Source organism: Sarcophilus harrisii, chromosome 2 (assembly GCF_902635505.1).
Source record: "Sarcophilus harrisii chromosome 2, mSarHar1.11, whole genome shotgun sequence".
Taxonomy (NCBI): domain Eukaryota; kingdom Metazoa; phylum Chordata; class Mammalia; order Dasyuromorphia; family Dasyuridae; genus Sarcophilus; species Sarcophilus harrisii.
The window spans coordinates 537331399-537354735 of NC_045427.1; positions in this window are offsets into that span (position 1 = coordinate 537331399).

The following is a 23337-nucleotide window of genomic DNA, read 5'->3' on the forward strand; positions in this document are numbered from 1 at the left end:
CCCCCATCACAATGAGAGAAAGATAAAGACAAAGAAGAGAGAGACAGAGACAGAGACAGAGAAAGAGACAGAGACAGAGACAGAGACAGACATAGACGGACAGACAGACAGACAGACAAAGAGCACTTGTTACAATGGAAAGGATAATTCAATACTCTTAGTTTAAAATGAATTGAATTTCTTCTGGAAAGTGATCAATAATGCTTTTAAAAATGAAAATTTATACTTATATTTTAAAAGTTCCATAATATCTGCAGAACTAGTCAATACTTTTTATTATTTCACGAAAAGAAAAAGCAAAAAAAAAAAAAAAAAAAGATAAAAGAAAAAAAAGTCCACTTGTACCTAAGCATAACATTGTAAAATTTAAACAGCAATTATTCATAAAAGTCTTAGTATCAGAAAGCAATTGATTTAATATTTTGACACAATTATACCCTAGTTTCCCTTTCTCTAGATTACATAGAATTTCTTTTTCTTTTCTTTTCTTTTCTTCTTTGCTTCTTTTGCTACCGATTCTAATATCTAGGCCTTCTTCCAGCATTGATGTCTCTTCCTAGACTTCAATCTGGTTGTTTCTCTAAGGAAATACCAGCATTACATTTTTTAAAATGGAATTATTTTCCATAAGGAAAGACAGAAGAATGTTTTATATTTAATTTAGGCATTAATGATGTTACCTGATGGACAGATACCTGAAAAGACTTTCAACTACTCCTAGGAAAATGTGTGTGTTTGGGGGACAGGCAATGCTTGTCAAAAGTTGGTCAAAATATGAATTGAACTATTGAGGGGAATATAATTCCCATTATTTTTCACCACTGTGTTTTTTCTTACTGTCTTCATCGTCAGCAGCAGCAGAAGTGCAGAAAGAGGGTCAGAGGCCTAGAGGAGAGATATTTCTAGCCTGACCAAAGGCAGACAGTCCTGGAAAGTTTACAAGAAAGCATGTTCTTAGGAAATTTCCAGTCCAATTATTCTCTCCCAAGAGATATGAATAGTTCAGATAACATTCAGATAAGCATCCACATTTTTGGGAACTTTATGAAAAACAGAATACTAAACTTTCTGAGGTTTGGCCTTTTGTGGCTAAAATAGCTTTTCCTATATTTCAGGGTGAGGTAGAGAAGCCTAATAGTCTCAATGATGGACATTGGAACCAAAAGCTTCTAAGTTTCAATTCTAGCTTTGCTCTCAGGCTCATTGGGTGGTCTAAAAAATAACAACAACAAAACCTGCTAACTACATTCCTCATTTTTAAACTGAGGAAAAAAATATGTATCTGTCTCAGTTCTTATGTGAATTAATTAATAATTTTGAAATAATGAGTGTTCTTGTGAATCCTAATTCAGATTCCCCTTTGTATCTGATCAGAGTGTATATGGGAAAGGAAGGACTCTTATTAACCTTATAGGACTTAGACCTGAGTGATGAACTGGTCCATACTTATCTATTTTACAAATGAGGAGACTGAGATGCAGACAGGGGAAAGTGACTTGCTCAGTCAGAGGCAAACCTTGCACCAAAGAATTCTAAGGTCAGTGATCTTTTCTTTGTATTGTGTTACTTAGACAGTATACAGACACTCAGTGGTCTGTGAATGATGCCAAAATTCTGCATATCCTAACTATCTTCCTCCTTAGTCTTCTAGATTCCCTGAAATTCTGAGTATTTGCATCAGCTTCAAGGCCTTTTAAATGGGGTTAATGAAGGCAAGATGCTATTTCCATGGCCTAATTTATATAAGAAGCGCATTATAATCCACTGTAGAAAGTGACTCTGAAAGGAAGGATCAAGTAAGAAAATATTGTATGGGAGGAGATAGTCAGGGTATAGATCTTTGACTGATTACTTGGGGTTATTGGTACAGGAAAGACAGACAGCCTCCTTAATAGCATGAAGCATACTGGGGAGGGGCAAAGGGAAGGGAAATTTGGGGGAAAAAAAGCATGAAGGAGTTCTAAGATGCTTTTTACCAATTTTGTCACAGATAAAGAGTTAAAAGGGATTTTTAGAATTTAATGCAAATCTTTCATTTTACAAATAAGGAAACTAAGGCCTGGGAGGCATTTTGATTTACTTGAGGTCACAAGAATAAAAAAATAGCAGGGTCAGAATTTGATCCCCAAGATCTCTGGATCTGAATCTAATCTATATTCCTTCTGAATTATCTTTTGAAATTGCTTGGATCCTGATGAAAAATAAATTATTCTATTCTAGGTTGTGATCTCTATAATTGTTAGGAAACGTTTGTGCTGAAAAATAATAAAACAATAAATATTTATCAAAGATAAGATATGTGCAAAATTCTGACTATCTTTTATAATTATTATTAATTATTGAATCAAGAAAATTGCCAACTTTCTGCCTTTTTAAGAGGGATGTTTTTGTTTTAATCCTGCTCAAGTGAGAAATTTTAGGTACTACTTAAAGGCCCAGTCCCACTACTCATTGATCAGCACTGTTTCTGACATGGATTAATTCTCATCAATTTGGGCAATCTAGAAGTTTCTCAACTCTGGAGAACACACCATTCTGATGCCAAATTTAGCAGAGACATACAATTCTGTAACAGAATTATCAGTCTCTTGAGTCTCAAGTAACCCTGTAGGTGAGATTACAGGAGCATACCACCTCATTTGACATTTTTAAGAAGTTTTATTAATCATTTTATTTTTGCATAAGTCATTTCTAGATAATTTGCAAATTTATGTCTTCCTTATAACAACAACAAAAACAACAAACAAACAAACAATGAAGCACTCCTCATCCTCTACCACCACCTGGCTAAATTGAGGGTAAACATACCTGGCATGATAGGAACATTTATATAGACTAAGTCTACAAAGAAACTTATAGTGTCTCACCTATCTTGGAGTGCATTAAGGAAGGAAATGTTTTGGAGAATATGATGATTGTCTCGTCCTAGATCCATTCTCCCACTCCAGTGAGATTAGAATATTAGGTTCAGTTTTGGGCCACATCTTAGAAAAGATGCTGATAAGAGCAGTGAGAAGAAGGCAACCAGAATGACAAAAAAGTCTGAAAACCAATATAGGTTGACAGAACCTGAGGATGTATAACTTGGATAAGAAAAGCTTAAGGAAGGAAATGATAGCTCTCTTAATGTACTTGAAAATCCAAAGAAAGGACGGAAGTTATTCCAAGAATCATGGGTAGAATTTATTAAGAGGAAATTTTAGATCTGGTATCAGGCAAAAACTCAATAATTAGGCATCTCAAACAGCAGAATGGGCTGCTTTAGGAGCTAGTGAGTTTTCCCTCACAGACCTCTTGTCAGGTTATAAACACATATACACATCATATGTGTGTGTGTATATATACATACATATATATATGTATTAAAATATATGCATGTATATACATGCATGTATATAAACACACACATATCACACATACCAACATATATATACCTGTGTATGTATACATATATTTATGTATACATACATATTTGGAGAGGGATTGTGATGGCTATTGAGAATCCTTCCTGCTCTAGAATTTTGTTATTCTGTGATTATCTGTTCTCTGAGATCAGGTTTGATCACTGCAGTTACTCAGAATCTGGCTTCACTTTACGGTTCTTTTTGTTTACATTATTGTAGTCATTGTATATATTGTTTGAGGAGCTGTCATAAATGTAACATAAGAAAATGTTCCTAACCTCAAGGAGTTTACAATATGGCTTGGATAAGAAAAATATAAAAGAATAATATAAGATATGTTGCAAAGCAGTATGTTAGTAGAGATAATAATGTTCAAAAGTTCAAAAGTGGTTGAGATCATTGTAGATTGATTTGATCTCTGGTTGGGGTTAATAAGAGGTGGAACTTAAATTGTGAATATTATTTAGAAAGGATAAAACAAGTAAAGGGATTGAAAAGTTTGAATGGTGTAAAATAGACATAACAGAGAATGTATTTTTGAAGGACACAACAATTTAGTTGTCTCCAATGACTTTTCAGTTGTTTAATAAAGGGTATGAATGAATATAAGTTGTAGAAGAAATCTTATGATGAAAATCATAAGATCAGAATTTAGTGCTGGAAAGTGCCTCAAAGATCATCAAATCCATTATTTCTCATCCTCAGATAAGGAAACTGAGGACTATAGCAGTTAAGTGGCCAGGGGTTGCAAAACCAAGGTCTTTTTAAATATCAAATCCAATGTCTGTTCACTACATCATATTAACTGAATGATACACTGAGGAAATTAGATGTAATCATGGAAACATTATGAAAGGATTAAAGACATTTTAAAGTCATTGTTATACAAGTTAAATAATAAGAGAAACAGAAGATAGGGATAGGGATTTTATGTGTGATATCACTGGCATAGGGAACTCCCAGGGAGGAAAGTTTTGTATAAAAGTAGGTGGATATCCATTTTGCAACCTAGAATCTTAGAGTTGCTTAGCACATTGAGAGACTAAATTATTTGTCCAGGATCATACAGTTACTATGTGTTGGAAGCAGAAATTGAAATCAGAACTTCCTAGTTTCAAGAGCAGCTTTCTATCTTTCTCTCTCCACTAGGCTGCCTTTATTTACAGTATAGTTTCTGTCTCTGTCTCTGTCTCTCTCTTTTTCTCTGTCTCTGGGTGTTTAATTCTCTTCACATAGATAATATATACATATATGTATATATTATAGTAAAGTATATATATATATATATATATATATAGTAAAGATTATAGTAAAGTAAAGTAAACTGAAGGATATTATAGTAAAGTAAACATTTTCATGGCAAAAATTAGTATTTCTACCCTTCTATAAGAATTGTTTTTAAAGTCTTAATACTCCAGTTTCTAAAGTTGAAGTACAAAAGCTAAAAGTTAACATGTAAAAGTTTGTTTATACATCATCATTCTGATTTCTTTCAATTTTACCTTCAGTTCTTCAAGGAAGCAAAAGTTGAATACTTCCTTTAACCTGAACTATAACTAGTATTTTTTCCTGGATAGCAAATAGGTTATTTCAAACACTTCAATATTCCCAAACCCTGTAGAATATGCTGTTCATATCACAGACATTCAAAGAATTGATTTTGATGCTGTGGCTGTTTTTGTACTTTAATGATGTTTTTAAATAAACATTATTTTCCAACAGTATTAAAGAAAAGACCTAATTGAAATCCATTTGGGTTCACGGAGGCCCTTCAGACCCCTTATGCTCAGCTAATCAGCAGATCATTGGCACAATGGATTGTAAACTGCTCCTTTGCAGTGTATCCCTTTGGAACAGTGCTGGCTTATTGAGTCAATGCCTACTTGGCAGCGCTTTAATCCTCACTATGGCAGGATGTTCTCAGCAGCAGGAAGAGCAACTTAAACACAGATGTTTCAGAGTGAAGAGATGCAAAGTACTGGTAGTGACACAGTGCTGCTACTATGCATAATCTAGCGGGTCCAAAGAGAGTTTTCTCAGACCCGCAAAAAAAACAAAAAAAAAACAAAAAAAAACACCATTTACTTCAACAAACAGAAAATAGTTCCCTAGCCAACAGCTTAAGAGCGATTTACAAGAAGAGATTTACTACTTCTTAGCCACTAACTGTTCCAAGACTTTATTTTTTTTTTAAACTCTTGGCCTCAAGTGCTGTGGGAAGCAGCCTACTCTGGGCCGTCAAAGGACTCCGTGGGATGGAGGCTCTCTGAAAGTAGCTGCAGATTTCTTAGTCAAAGAAGCAGTTTAGCTAGAAGCATTAACTCAAGTCTTATATTGAAACTCCTATTGCAGCGATGATGTATGGGACCCTGTGCAGTCCTGCAAAGGGGTGTGAATGCAAGATTTAAGAAGGCTTGATTTGATCTCTGGTCATGGTTGATAAAAGGTGGAATTTAAATTGTGGATATTATTTAGGAAGGATAAAATAAGATGATTTTGGGGACAAGAAGTTTAATTTTTCTTTCCTATGTAAAGACTAATCTTAATTTAAATGTAATTTTGAGATCTCAGGACTAAGACTCCGAGAAAGTTTTTAGAGAGAAAGCTAGACAATGTCTCCTTAATTGGTAAAAAAGAGGAAGGGATTTTATATTTTGGAAGGTAAACACTGAATTTTGTGAAAATGGTTACAGTTCTTGAAGAAGAGGCCTAAAGTACTATCTTTGATCACCATATATTAAGATGAGGTTGGGAATCCATAAAGCAATTCCTACAACTTCTTTCTGCCTATTTCTATAATTTTATCCAATGTACTATTTTAAATTCTTTGTAAATTGTCTTTTCTCTGACTTTAAGGTAGATCTAATATATTTCTGTGCCACAGACATTAATTCAGTCCACATTTATGTAATACCAACTTTGTGCCAAGCATTGGTCTAGGACTTGTGGATTCATAAAAAAACAAATGAAACAGTCTTTGTCCTCAAAAAGCTTTCAGTCAATTTAGTGGATAAAACATATATGCAGAGAGATAAATATGAGGTATATGCAAAGGAATTTGGAGGAAGGCATGAGAGAATCCTAAGAGATTAGAAAAAATCACATGTAATTAGTTGTTGAACTAACCTTGAAGCAAGCTTAGAGTTTCAAAGTAGAAGAATTATAATTTATAGTAAAATTTTACTCTCTTGATAACATTATCTAATGATGTCAGGCAAGGCACATAAAAAGAAAAAGAAGCTAACTTTTCCTCTTCTAATGACCTATAATAAGGTCATAGAAGGCATCGAGCTGTAGCTGGAAATCAATATCCATAGAGAAGCATTATAGTATATATCCTTTACTACCACAAGAACTGACTCTGTTCTCAGTTAACAGAGAAATTCTATTATATCCATCTATAGATCCAATCTGGATTCAATGTCAAATGTTAGGACAGAGTCATAAACAGTGGGGTTACAGAGTAGGGGCACTCTTTAGTAAATAGAGTAAAACATAGAAAATATATTCCATGAAGCACATATTATCAGAATAATATAATGATAATGGCTAGCATTTAGATAGTACTTTTAGGTTTTCAGTGAATTCTCAACAGATTAACTCATTTTATTCTAACAACCCCAGAAGGTAGAGCTATTACTACCCCCATTTTATAGATGAGAAGACTAAGGCCCAGAGAGTGTAACTTACCTAATATCATATATCTCAGGAGAGAAGCTATATTGGAACTCAGTGCCACCAGATTCCAAGTCAATTATTCTATTGTTTTTATCCATTGTACTTACCAATGTGCTGATTTAAATATGTGTATTTAGTTCTGAATCCTCTCTTCCTCTCTAGTCCCTCCTCTACCTATTAGAAGGCTAAATATAAGCTACCCATTATTCATATATATAAATAGATAGATACATTTATGTATCTGTTATTTATATCTATATATGTTTATGTATATGTATACAATATATGCAGGTATATGTATATATACACACATACACACACAATTAGACCTGATGACTTTCAGTTAGTCAATAAATATTTACAAAATTCTTAATATCTGCTATGCACTGTTAAACTTTGGGGATACAAAAAAGACAAAAGACATACATGCCCTCAATGAGCTCACAGCTTAATGCAGAAGACAAGAAAACAATAACAAAATTTTTTTAAAATTATATATGTATATGCAAATATATATATATGCATAAGCTATATGTGGTATAAATAGGAAACAATTAAAACAGGTTGCATTGGGGGTAGAGGGGGAAAAGGCTTTCAATAGAAGACAGAATTTTGGTTGAGACCTAAGAGAAGCCAGAAAAATTAGTAGGCAGGGATCAGGATGTAGCAAATTCCAGGCATGGATGACCAGAGAAAATTTTCTATAGTCAAAAAAGATGGAGTGTCTTGTTCACAGGACATCGGAAAGGCCAGTTGTTACTCACTCTAAGAGTATATAACAGGTATAAGGTGTAGATGACTACAGGTATCATGGGATTTGGTTAAGAAGGGGCTTTAAACATCAAACAGAGGATTTTGTATTTGATCTTAGAGGGGATAAGGAGTTGTGAGAGTTTATTGAGAATGGGGATGATGTGGTCAGATCTATGCTTTAGGAATACCACTTTTGGTGGATGGATGGAGGATAGGTAAACGTGAGGAGAGACTTGAGTCAGGCATACACATCGATACGTAAAAGCTTTAAGATCTCTTATAGCTCCAAATCTATTATATTGTAGTTTTATTCTTCCAGGAGCTTGGGGGTGGGAAGGGAGGGTTTTTTTTTTTTTTTTTTGGGAAAAGAGTAATTGATAAGTGATAGTAATATTTAAGAAGAAGAATATCTATAAGACATTTTGAAAGAAAAAAAGATATCAAAACAGGAAGAATCAAAGTCAAGAAATTAACAAAAATTCCCCCCTATCTGGTTGTGAATAAGGTAGGAAGGGAATTTGTTTCAAGGACTGATTTTTAAAAATGGGATATCTTTTGATGTCTCCAATGAAGTAGACATGACATGACCAAATAGGAAGAAAGAATATTTTACTGCTAGTGATTCATTTGAAATATTGAGACATAAATCATAGGAATAACACTTTATGTTTGTTGTTGTTGTTATTTAGGTAATAGACAAAATCCATTGCTATGTCAATATTAGGCATGGAATATAGCTGTTTACCTCAAAATGTTGAGTAATCTAAAGAATTCACAAATCAAAGCCACAGAATATGCCAAGGCTCTCCAGGTAGAGCCAATAGGCAGTATACTGGCAGTGCTCCCATGCAAGCAGAATGGAAGAAGACATTGGTTATAGTAGGGCTTGTTTATCCATACACATCCATAGGGAGTAGCACCATCTGGAGTGCCATATTAATTTTCAAAAGACTTAACTAGCATAGCTTCACAGTCATCAGTCTATGCCCTGTTTTATCAAAGGGCCACATGAAAGAAATGGATCTGAACTTCAGTTTAACCTCCACAAAATAGTCCAAAGGCTAAATTCTGTTTCTTTGCCTCAGTCAAGCTTTTTATGATTTCCATCCTGATATGAAATTTGCTTGTGAAATAAAGACAAACATAGAACTGACCAAAATGGCATAAATAATCAGGTCATCTTTATATTTGTATAGAATCCAGGTACATTTCAGGGATGATTGTTTTTTACCTTATTTCTTTGCTCTGTCAGAAAATTCTGATAGAAATACTTGGATAGCTCAACATCATCTTGATGTGGCCCATATTTGTCTTGAAAAATCAAAATCAATACTGGTTAATGTAAAACTATGACAAGGAGGAAGAAGTAGATATGAGAAGAGAAAGACTGGCTACCTAAAAAGAGTTTCCTTAATAGAAAATAGTAGTTGGTTTTTCTCAATATGCATTTGACCAGTTTCCTAAACAAATTAGTGAACATGTGTATATTACATTATACTTTCAAAACAGAATTTCTCTTGCATGGAGTAAAAAGCATTTTATGGGACAAGTTTGTTGGTGAGGTTTCCAGCCTCAGTAAGTAACCCTCTGAGACCAAAATAACTTGGGACATATTCAAATGTGTGCAGCAAAGCCTGAGAAATGCCCATTTTTAAAGAGAATAGTGAGAATGGTATGTGTGTGTGTGTATGTGTGTATGTGCTTTGTATGTTTGTTGAATACACATCTTCACAGCAATATGGTATTCGACTTATTAATTCTGTTTGCTACAGATGGTTTCATTATGTGTATTTAATTTTAGTGCTTAAGTAAACATACAGTAATGGTGTGTCAAAAAATCCTGGAGGTATCTTTAAGACCGAGTTAGTGTGATAGTTCAGAGCTCTTGCTGGAGCCAAATTACTTAGGATTAAAATAAAGTCTTTGAGTAAAAAAAGTACTCTATTCAAGAAGCACAATCCCATGAATCCTTCTATTTGTGCTGGGTGGTAGAGAGGGATAGGAATGACATGGAGAAAGGTACTAATCGATAGAGACTTAAATTACTACAGCAGTCACAGGCTCCTATTTCTTCACACAATAATCGCCACATGTTGAGTGTACAGATGTCCGAACACATGGGAGCACTTCCCGTTTCCTAAGACAAATGAAGATTTTCACTTTGTTTGGTAAATGTGTCAAGATTTATCACTTAGTCATGTGTCATACATTAGGGTGTTTATACAATACTGCTTTCCACACCCTAGTTATAAAGTTCTATGATTTCAACAACATGGTAGTGTCTCTTGCTTCACCTAAGGCTCTGACTGGGCTAAATGCTGAGCCCCCCAAAAACAAAACATAGAACCAGACCTGTCTTCTCCCATGCAAGTTAAAAGCCTCATTTTTCCAGCTTCTTTCTCCTGTTTAGGGAAAAAAGAAATTGGATCTAGAAGCTAATACTGAAAGTACCTTAGGTAAATATATCTTTCTGTCAATGCAGAATATGACATATGCTCACTACTTCCTAAGTCTGTCAGAACAAGGGAAGTTTGGAACAAGATACTTTAGATTACAGTAGGATATGTACTGTGATGTAACAACATATTCTGGGAAGAAGACAGAAAAATAGAGAATACAAAACCAATTAGAAGTAGTTTTGGTCTTCACTTTTGGAACACCTAATAAAAATAGATTTCCAATGAGGAGAGTATGTTCCTTTTAGGAACCTTAGAGGGAATGTATTCCTTTTGGGTTAATTTTGGCCTATGCAGGCTTGGTTATCAGTTACTTCTGTGGAGCACATTCACTTAGTTTAACATTGCTAAAATTCCCCTAAAATGGAAATGCCACTTTATAGTCATTCTTCATAACCTTGGGAAATTTTAACTTGATTCTCCTCATACCAACCAGAGCTTCCTTAAAATGTTGGAACTTCTTTGTCACAGAAGCATAAGTGGAATTAGAAATATTTGTTTCAATGCCTACTGTTTGCTAAGTGCTGGATATAGAAATACAAAAGCAAGATTATCCCTTTACATTTCTAGTTTGAGGAGACAGTGTGTACAAGGGAGTAGTGGCCAAGAAGGCTGTTTTATTTTGAGAAATCATAGAGATGATGAATGAAACAATATGACAATCAATTGTTAAATCTTTCAAGAAGCAATGATAGCATTTAATTTAATTATTGTTGCTAGAGCAAGAGATGAAAGGGGGAATGGTACTACATATGTGACAGCAGGGTAGATGGGACAAGAAGATAGCTGGGAAAGGGAAACAAGGACACATATAAAGAGCTACAGAACCACTTGCAGTATTGACTGAATTACCAGTCAGGATAGTGTGACCTCAAGGCAATGCTACTAAAGCTAAATGGATTAAATTATGCTGGGGATAGTCTCTGGAGTGGTCCTAGAAGAAAGTCGTATCTGGGGAGGATTATAAGTAGATGCAATGTTGTAAATATGAGATCATTGTGAAAATTAAAAATCAGAATCAAACTAAAAAGAAACAATTCCAAGATTCACTTCATGATCCTCACCCACTTAGGTCTACTCTCCACATGAAATTTGTGATGCAATGTGACTAATTAGTAGCCATATTGTGGACAATCTATCAATTATGTGGAATGTATTGATGAAAATAAAAGTTTTGTTGTGGAGAAGAACGGAGTTAGTTGTTGCTAGTTTTCAGGGCTTACACATTTAAGGTATTTGTGGTAACTCAAGAAGTGAGCAAATGCACTAGTTATAAAGACTGCAGAAATTTTCCCTGACAAGCAATGTTTTCTAGACTCTGGTGAAACAAGTCTTTCTATTCCTCACCCTCATCCCCAACTGTCTTCACTAGCTATCTTTACCCCAAGTAACACAAATATCAATATCTTTTCAAAACACAATTTCCAGATAAAATACTACAAGAATTTTGGATGCCAGAGAAATTGAACATCACCCAAATTACCTTAGAAATTAGCATTTCTTCTCATATCAAGTCTGTATTGTTTTGAATCAGTTTTCATCATCTAAAAATTAATTTGGAAAAGAAAACTGAAAAAAGGGTTATGAAACATATTTACATGATGGATCATTTATTCAGCATAATAATCTGAAATATCTTAAAGCAAGTAATGGATTCTTTTCTTGTATTTGAAAACGATTTGCTTTATTTGATAAAACTGAACTAATTTTCTTACTCACAGATTGAAGTCCAGAGTGTCATTTACTAATCACATAGAAGTTTGTCAGGTGAAGAATTTTGGCTTTCCAACAGCAAAAGGAACTGATGGAGATTTTCTCCCTGCAAACCTGGAAGGAAAAAAAAAAAGTTCTTTTTTTAAAAAATTTTCATTTGTGTTGATATATTTTATTTGCACTTTGCTTTATTTTAATGAGTCTTTTTCCTTTTATTCTGCAATTATTTCTTATATCACAAAAGAAAAAAGCAGTTCATCAAAATTAACCAAAATAGCAACTGAGTCTACTAGTACATACAAAGTTCCACACATGTTGTCTTCCATTTCTTCCAAGAAAGAAGACAAATGTCTTCCTTTTCTCATCTCTTTTTGGAGCTAGGTATGTTCATTATATTTATGTGGCATACTATTTCATTTTGTTCTTTTCACTTTTTCTGTTTACATTGCTAGAGTCATGTATTATTTCATAATCTCTCCAACACTGAAAATTCTCATTTTTTGTTATCTTTGAAAATTCCTGGGTCTGAAGTGAACATTTAGAGTTATTTTTATTTGCATCTTTCTTATTATCATTAATGATCTGGAATAATAATACTTTTATCAATTCTTATTGATCCTTTTGAATTTTTTTTCATATTGACTATAGGAAAATGACAATCTTATTTATTTTTGTGAGTTCCCTTTCCCTATGGACATCAACCCTTACCAGAAATATTTAATATAATTTCCCCCTGTTAATACTTTATTTTTTATTCTTTTCACATCCATTTTGTCAGGTCCTGTATATTCTTTTTATTAGTTATAATGCCACCAAAGTTGACTCATTAAAACATTTCTTTCCTGCCTTTTATTTTAACTTCTCTGTTTACAAATGAAATAGCAATGAGTCAGTAGCATTTTCCTCTTTTCCTAAGCCTATTTGACATACACACATTTTTTCCACTAGCAAAAGGTACAAATACTCAACAGATGTGCAAGTGGTTGCCTTAAAGAGAACTCAAAGTCAATACCTTTCCCCCTTTTTTTGCCGAGTTGTTTTACAATTTATGGCCATATCAGATAATAGAACATTCTTGGATGGATGATATAAATCCCCATGTTCTACAATGTATGCTACTATTCTTTCTAAGTCTTCCTCCTATCATTACATGATGCTGAGAATGAAGAAGAAAGAGTTCTCTGATGGCTTTGAAAAAAAATGATCAAGCTTTTTGCATTTTCATAAAAAGATACAGTCTCTAAGTAGTTCAAATATTCTTTTGAATATATTTTAAAAAGCTCATTGAACAGATTTATGGAATAGTTTCCTCTTGTGATTAAGTGAAAATGACTTAATGCTCACTAACTTAAAATTATATTAAGTACCAAGCTTATACTTATAAATAATAGATTTGCTTATTACTTGATCATTGTTAACAGTATCAACTTTTTATGTGATTTTTGTTATATCATTCTAAAATATATTCAATTTATAAGCATTGCATCTGAGTCTGTGTGTGCATATATACAAATGTACATATATATACATTTATATATGTGTATGTGTGTGTATATATATATATATATATATGTATATGTATGTATTTCTTTTTATATGAGGATTTCATTACAAGAATGTCAAAACACTGGGATTTTACTTTCTGGAAAAATTTATTTTTTGAATCTCAAAATCAGAACAGCCGCATAAAATACAAAGGCAGTAGCAATCTCTTTATTTTGCTTATTTCCTTTTTGGATGTGCTCTTTAGAAGACACAAGATAAAAAGCCATTACTATCTGTTAGCAGACAAAGAATGTAAAGAAATTCAAGCAATAACACAGTACAAAAGCCTGACCCTTTTGACCTTTCGAGGCCTGAGGCCTATGCAAGAGTTCAAGCCTGGCTCTTTCCTGAGAACTGCTGTAGGGCAAGGTCTAAGAAAGGACAGATATTGTTTCCTTTAAAAGCTAAAACTAAAATCTTTGGATCTAACAGGTTTTAGTCATACAAAGAAAAGAGTTCAGCACTTACTTTCAAGGTAACTTAATAAAGAAAAAAAACTACTAGAGATCTTAATTCTTTAAAATTTAAAAGCTAATTTTGTGTCTTTTAGTCAATTTCCTGCTCAGGAAGGAAAAATTTATTAACTGGCTTCTGATGTTAAATGGAGTACTAATGGGTAAGTACAACAATTCAACAGGTGCCTAGGAGAAATATAGAGACATTATATCAATATTAATCTTAGTGCTTTTACAAATGCATTTATGGGATGGATTTTTTTTTTTTAGTTTGCTTTGGAAAGACTCATATCTTAGCAAAGATGAAAGTGACTTGAATATGAAGATATTTTGATGATAACATTATATATTTTTTTTCTTTAAAATAAAATTTTCCAATTCTTATTTAAGAATCCTGAATATGAGATGTTATTTTGGAAGGTCAGTTTTATAGGGCACATTTCAGGAGTTGAAGGACTAGTTCAGTTTTGTTTAACCTATAATGTTGAAAAATTCAGGCATTTCTTGCAAATTAAATACTTCTGGAAAAATCACAGGCCTGAACCTAACTTAAAGACTTACTTCATCCAACTGGTCAGGAAATCCAGCCATATGTGGATGTATGGGCATGCATATATGTATGTGTGTACGTTTGTATATCTGCATATGTGTGTTGTATATGTGTACTATGTTAATATAAACATATGTATGATTTTAATAGAAGGGTATTTTCCATGTATTGAAAAATATAAATAGTCACTCTCTTGACATAATGACACAATTCTTTATTTGCCCTTCATTTTTCCCCCTGAGTTTTAATCCTAATAAAGGAAAAGGGCATTTGAAACATAGAAATTCTTTTAAGTTCATGGAAAAATGGATGCTGTGGATTCAAAGAATTCCTTTTACATGAAATTATTCTTTTTTGTCTTGCATCCATTGTTTCTTCAAAGAAACAAAAGATTCCTCTTATCCTGGTAAAACTGAATGTATTTCATGTAAGTTTTCTAATTTAGACCTCACATTGCTTTTTAGACGATATTCTGCTTTTGATTTATTCTAATTTTTTAGCATCATGCACTTACCTTCATTTTTTTCTTCTTAATAATGAGATGGGCCTGAAACACAACAAAGCATTTCCCTAAACCATATGAAAATTAATAATTTATTTCAAATTCGGAGGCAACTAGATGGTATAGCAGAGAGAGTAGTAGGCCTGGAAACATGAAACTAAGGTTCAATTGTGATTTTAAACACTTATCAGCTGAGTTTCTCTAGGGAAGTCATTTAACTTCTATTTGCCTCAGTTTCCTCAACTATAAAATGTGAATAATAATGTACCAGGGGATGTAGAATTATTATAAAGATTCACTGAGATTATATTTGTAAAGAATTTAGCATAGTGCCTGGAGAATTATAGCTACTGAATAAATGCCTGTTTCCTTACATGATTGAATTGAAGTGTGTTGAAATTCACTTGATTGGTTACTTCTGCTGAGATTTTCATTGAGTTTTCAGTTGGATTTTGTGTTTTTCAAATTCTTGAGATGACAATGTTTTTTTAATTGAAAAGAAAAATAAGAAAGATATAATAATATGAGGTGGTTTGGTGTGGTAGAAGGATCACTGGACTTGGAAATGAGAATAACTTGGATTAAATCCTCACACCACTGCCTAATGTTATATGACTATGGATGAGTCACTTATTCTGTGTCTCACTTTTTTCATTTGTAAAATGGAGATGATGATACCTACAGTACCTGACTCAGAGGATTGTTGTTAAAATTAAATGATGTGGATAGAAAAGTGCTTTGTAGAGCTTAAAACGTTATTCCACCCCCAATATTCTACAATCTAGCAAAACTGGCCTTTTTCTGTTTCTTACATAACCGTACCATCTCCTATCTCCATGCCTTTGAATTAATTCTTCTTATATGCCTGGAATACACTGACTCCTCACTTCTGCTTCTCATCTCTCCCTTCTTATCTCTAGATACCAGAATACCTCTCTTCCTTCAGAATAAAAGCGTCAGGTATCAAACTCTATGGGAAGCCTGCACTGATCTCTCCAAATTCTAGTTACCTCCTTCTTAAATAATCTATTTACTCTCTTTGCATTTATTTAGATCTGCATGGTGTCTCAAAACTTCATACAACTTTAAGATATTGAACAATTATAGCTATAAATATGCACACTGTATATACAATATATATATGTATGCAAGTCTATACACTATACACATGTATGTAATATACACATGCATATGTGCATGCACATACATATATGTTGTTTATATGCACATATATATGTATACACACACACACACACACATATATATATATATATATATATATATATGTAATACATACAAACATTTGCTGTTTCTCCCATTAGAATATAAGCCCATTGAGAATTAGCATTGTATGATCCTTTTATTTGTATGCTTGGCACATAGTTGGTAATGAGTGAACCTGAGATTTATGAATATAGAATCTTCTGCATAAGGAAACTCTTTCTTTTAATATGGCTGGTATATCTACAAGACATATTCTTATAGAGTTGCCCAGATCTTTGAGAGATTAAGTGACCTACTCAGGTTCAAAAAATCAGTATTTATATACATACATCCATTCATCTATCTATTTATCCTTCTAACTATCTATCTAACTATCTCATAGGTAGGACCCCGGAAGGTGGCTATCTATGTACTATACCATATTGTCTCATGAAATATGTTTTTCTAGCCATTCTTTTCCTTTCGAAATAAAATCTAATTGTTGTCCCAAACATTTGAAAGGCTTCATGAAAAACAGTAAGTACTTAAGTAATACTTATTGATTTCAACGCTTTAGTATTTATAAAGCAACTTTAGAAATAGAGTTGGTAGTGGAGTACTTCTGGGTTAGAAAACTAAGTAAGATAATCAGTTTTGAGCTGGAAGTAACTCCATGGGTCGTTTAGTTAAATTCCTTCATTTTAGAGATGAAGAAACTGAGGTTAAGAAAATAGCTGAAGGTCACGTACATCTTCAGTAGCAGAGACACTATCTGTGTACAATTTTACTGTGTGAGAATTCAGTCCTTTCTCCACGGTAGTGTGCTGCCTCTTCAAGAAATGGAAGCAAAAAAGATACAATCCACAGTCTGCACACATACATTGTATCTAGGATATACTAGGACATATTCAACATATATAGAACTGCTTGCCATCTAGAGGAGGGGGTGGAGGGTGGGAGGGAAAAATCGGAACAGAAGTGAGTACAAGGGATAATGTAAAAAAATTACCCTGGCATGGATTCTGTCAATAAAAAGTTACTATAATAATTAAAAAAAAAAGATCAATCCACAGAAATGTATGCTATACGCATTCAATCCATACTATAAAATTCTGCACAGATGCCAATGATTAGAAACATTGAAAATTGAGATGATTCTGAGAGGAGGAGAAGGAGGAAAGGAAGGATACAATTAGATCATACTGAGCATCCCCAAAGGCTAATGTAAGAGCATTCCCTGAGATAGACTTATATTGCATAATCACATAAATTAGAGATGGGAAACACCTAAAAGATTTTTAACAGCTGCACACCAGCATCACACACCACTCCACACAGCAAATAAAACAAAGCATCATGTCTATATGAGATGCCAGGAGGCAGTTGGATCATGAGGATGCAATGACCCAAATGAGTACTAGCTGGAGCAACTACTTGTACTCCACTGAAGAGTATCAAGGGATCTTTAATGGTCTTATGTGGTCAGAAGCACAGCTTAATGTGGGGCTGAAATATTACCTTATGATAGGAAATTTTCCCATGCTCTGGTACAATGAAGTCAGACTTCAGATTCCTGGAATTAATATAAAACACATACTCCCTAATTTGCACTAATGATTCTGAAACCTATTATATATTACAGGATCTCAACAGACTTATGTGAGAACTAAGGTGAGGGGAAGAGTTAGGAGGGGGGAAGAAAAAAAAACTTACATTGTTATATCAGAAAAAAATATAATGCTTGAGTATGCAATTAAAAATATGCCTGAACATTAGATCGAATTTAACCTAAAATCTTAATAAATGCTTTATAGATGTTCATTTAATGTTTTAGAACAGCTAAGATGATGGCATATTAGAAGGCAATTGTTCTTTAGTGATTTTTGTTGTTATTCATAATTTCAAATATGCAATTAACTGAAGTTTAAAGTAACAAATTTACAATGGAAACAAATTCAACCAAGTAGAGGAAGTTTAGCCAAATAACTTGAGAATATAAATTACTCACATACAAACAGATATAAACAATCTTGCTTCAAACTCACTTATAAAGTCTAAATTACAATCCATAGCAACAAAATAACACCAAGAGGAAACTAACCTTGGTTAAAATAATACTGTGACCTCAAAAGAAAAACAAAAAAGAAGCAGTAGTTGCTAATTTAATGACTGCACTAGATTTTAATAAATACAAGTCACCTCCTCCAGTAAAAATACAATTAAGCTTTCTGTGAACCAAAGCTAGGAAATGAGAGGTGAAGCTGGCCACTTTGCCCTTCACCTGCTTAGGTAATGCAATTCACTAGTGAAATGATGTTTTTAGAGCTTGGATATACAGACACAAAAACCATAATAACTAGGAATCAGTGATAACAAGACAACTTAAATATGCTACTTAGGAATACTTTTACTTTCTTTAAATTTCTAAGGCATTATACCACATCTCTCAAACATTTTGTCTTAATTTCAATTTTGCTTTTACAGATAAAATGATAAACACATTGTTAGAATGCTATATTTCAAAGACCTTAGACAATGGCAAATAATTACTTTATTTTGTTAATTCTGCACAATGGTAGATTTTATTTGTACTTCTCTTTTTGCACTTTTTCTTTTTTTTCTCTAACACAGTTATTAATGCATATACTTTTTGTACCCTATTATCTTCTAATTTCCATGAATATAAGGGCAAATTTTATTTTTATATTCATTACCTCGAAGCATACAACAGAATACACATGGTAGGTACTAAATACATTTTTGAACAAATAAATAAGGAAAGGAATGAATAGATGAGTGATGTTAAAAAGAACTTTGCCAAGATACTCATGACACAGAGAAGAATTCAATAAACTGCTAATCAGAAAATCCATATTTTAATCCCTCCTTTCCATTTCTAACTCACTATATTACATTACTCACTACATTATGTCTCTGGACCTCAGTTTCTGCAAATGTATAGTGATACAGTTTGACTAGAATTACTTTCTAAGACCCCTTCCAGTTCTAATTCTGTTTGATAGCATATTGTATACATTAATTTGCTATGATCATGTAAATTAGCATTCATTTCTCTCTGTGGGTGTTTCTATATAACTACTTTAAGACTTAGTTCAGCAGATCTGTGATTTTCTTAATGTTAGTTCAGATCTGTGATATCCTTAATGTGAGAAACACATTGAATCAGACTGTAAATTGCAAAACAATTGTGCCTTTTTTGGTAAGATGTCAAAAGCCTTTCTGTATAATTTCTGTCCATATAATTCCATAAATGGCTCTAAGAAAATTTACTCAATATTCTGAAGACTTTCTCCTGATTCTTTTAATGTGGATTCTAATTAAATACATGGACTTTTCACCTGTCATTTATCCTTTACTCTGGATACATAATTGATCTATCTCGTTTTCTCATTATCATGACTTTGATAATTGATTTTCTTCCACTTCTTTGGGCACAAATCATAATTGGCAATATGTTGTAGTTTATATAAATCAGTAAAGTGGTACAGTGCGTAAGGCACCAGGCCTGGAGTTAAGGAAGATTTGAATTCAAATCTAGCCTTAGATACTTTGTAGTTGTTTGACCCTGGGCATGTCACTTAGTGTGCATTTGCCTCAACATTCCCATCTATAAAAAGGGGATAATAGTATCACTTACCTCCCAGGGTTAAAGTGAGGATCAACTGAGATAATATTTATTAAGCATAGAATCTGACATATCAGTAGGTCCTGTTTAAATGTTACTTCTTGTTGCTAAAGCATGCATGCACCTTTTCATAGCTCTTTGTGTCATCTGAAAAGTTGAAACATCACAGAAAAGCATAGAGGACAGTTAAGAGCTATATTAGCTCCTAAAGAGGGTTGGACGGGGGAAAACAATTGAAAGGAAAATGAGCCTATGGTGCACTTATTTTTTTAAGTTGATATAAACTATTTTAATTAAATTGCTTTTCAATTAACAAGCATCTGCTCTCTCTTCCTCCCACTTCCCCTACCAACACTCAGAAAAATAAAAACAAAAACTCTAAAACAAATATACATCATTAAGCAAAACATATCCCTACATTGGCCATGTACAAAAATCTGCCTCACTCTGCAGATATGATATTTAATAGTTCACATTTCACCTTCTGATTACATGAATTAAAAACTCCCTCTCAATCCTTCTCTTTTCTTCAAGAGTATATCCTTTCCTTTTCCCTTCTTTCTTTCTTTTCTCCTTTACATCACCAAAATATGATAAAAATCATTCCAAACATCCTGTCTTATGGAGAATTCACACAGGACAAGTATTCACAAGGTGGTCAGAAAAAGTGATTCATGGATACTCTCAAGGTTTCTCTTAAGAACTTTAGAACTGATTGCATGACATGATAGATACTGGCATAGCACTGTCCAGCATGTCATGGCTTCATCATAGAAGGTGCGGTGCTCTATGAACAAAGTAGAATGGAATTAATTCAGAAGAAATACAAGATGTACAGAGCTAGAGAATCCATCCCAAATATTCATAGGGATTATTTATGTCTGACTTATGGTAGAGCATTCTAAACCCAGATTGGTCTAATCAACCACAGACACACTAACTTGACTCCAGCATAGCGATGTCATTTTGGTCCTCTTCAAGAACAAAGGACAACAAACAAACAAACAACTTCCTTGTACAATCCCTGGTTATAATATGGTTCTTGGGAATGCTTTTTATCATTCCTTCTCCCTCAACATTAGAATGCAAACATTTTATTCATATATTTGCTTGTTTAGTTATGTTTATAGCTTTAATTGCCTCTTTACTCTCATGTTTAAACTTCAAAGTTTCTTTCAATCTGAATCTTTTTATTAGGTATATTTGGAAGTTCTCTTCTTCATTAAAGGTTTATTTTGTTTTGCTGAGTATTTTTGGGTTGTAATTCTATACATTTTGTCTTTTGTAATACTCCATGCTCTCCCCTCCTGTATAGGGGTAGCTAGAAAATCTTGAGTGTTCCTGCCTATACTTGTTCAGTGTTTAAACTTTTTATTTTTTTTTCAACTTGGAGTATTTCTTTTTATTTGACTGTGAAGCTCTAGATTTTGGCTATGACATTCCTAGAAGTTTTCATTTTGGGGTTTCTTTCAGGAGATAATTGTATTTTTATTCTTTTCATTTTTCATTTAAAAAAAAGCTATGCAGTTTTCATTTATAATTTCCTGAAATATGGTACCAGATTATTTTTTAAATCATAGCTTTCAAGTAGTTTATTATTCTTAAATCATCTGTCATTAATCTAATTTAATGTCAGTTACTTTTACATGAAATTTCACATTCTGTTTGACTTTTTCAATCTCTTGGCTGATTAACATTATTTCCTCATAGAGTCGTTAAATTTGGCTTGGTTCATTCTAATTTTCATGGAGTCTTTTTAGTTCAGTAAGGTTTCATCTCTTTCTATGTTTACCCTCCATAACTCTCATTTTCCCCCATTTTTTCCTCTTTCACTGTAATTTAATTTATAATGTTAACTTCATTCATTCTTTTGAGTTTTTGCAGATTTTTTTTCTAGAATCTAATGGGTCTTTTGGGAAAGCTAAGGTTTTTCTTTGAGCCTTTGCTTATATTGGTATTATACTCATGTTCTCAGTTTGTTTCTTGGGCATCCTAGGCCTCATAATAGCTGGAATCTCTTTGAGTTTGTGATTCTAATCTTTGAAAGGATTTCCTTTTCCTGTTGGGAGAGGAAACTGAGTCCCAGATCTTCTTTGGGGATTGATTGTTGAATTTGTGCTTCATTTCTGAACTACTAGTCTGATTCAGAGGCTTGTAATCTCTGCACACTATATTCAGTTTAGTGTTCTAAGCACTGAATCCATTTTTGCTACTTAAATTGATGACCCAGATGAGGACTGTATTGTCATCCCCCAGCTTACCTTGGAGCCCTGGATATACTTCTTGGTAACTCCTTGCTTATTTCCTTTAACCCATGGAAGAATCCCTGATCATTCCTTGTTATCCTCATTCCACTGCTATAGTTCAGAACTCAGGGCTCTTAGTAAATGCTTATGGATTGTTATTGCTTCTCTTTAACATGAGTGACAGTGAAAAGTTGAAGACACCTGAAATTGGAAACGTGTATGATTAGAATTATAGTAGTGCACATGACAGTAATAAGACAGTTCAAAAGATAAGTAGGTTTGTTTGTTTGTTTGTTTGTTTTTGTGAGGGAAGGGTATAATCGCATAATAAATTTTTGTTTATGCAGACTGAATTTTGGAAGCCTCTTTAGGACATTCACTTTATAAATCTAATAATCAATACAAGGTACTTTTATGTTTCTTTCAGTGCGTGAGGAAAACTGAAAAATGTGAGTATGGACCAGTGGAATATTTTAAAGTAAGGCTTAAAAATCTTCTGTCAGTTTAATGTCATTATTAAGTCAGTAATGCAAATCCCATTTTATTCATTTCATTAAAAACACAATGCATTTATGATACATACAAAAGTATTTCTTAAAACCATGATAGGAATAATACTAACTTGAGTTTAATTTAGAAACTATATTTTACCTATGTATGTGAAAATACTAAAAGACTTTATCTCAGATGAATAATTAACTTCCCATCAAGAAAATTTTAAATTAAGTTCCTTTATTGATTTACAACTTGGTAAAAAAGCATAGGAGACTTCCCCCCACTTTCTTATTTCTTTGCAGTTCCATAAATCAAAAGAAGTTTAGCATAGTAGAATTTTTTTTATGTGAAAATATTTAGTTCTAAACAGGCCCAGGGTCTCCCAGTTTTGTCAAAATTCAATCAAAGTCAATGCAACAGCCTAGATATTAAATCATTAATACTCAAGGACTTAAAATGTAGATTTTTTTAAAAATAAGAAAGTAACTATAATTTGGTAAAGTTTTTCATATTGAAAGATAGTCATGTAAAATAATTCTAAAATATGTACAATTACTTTTTTTCAAAGTAAAGATTTTAAGGGTAGACAGATTTTTATATGATTTATTTTGTATATAGTCATCAGCTCACTTTCACAATATATTAAATAAAATATAATTATAGGTGATATTTTGAATTATTTTTTTTCATT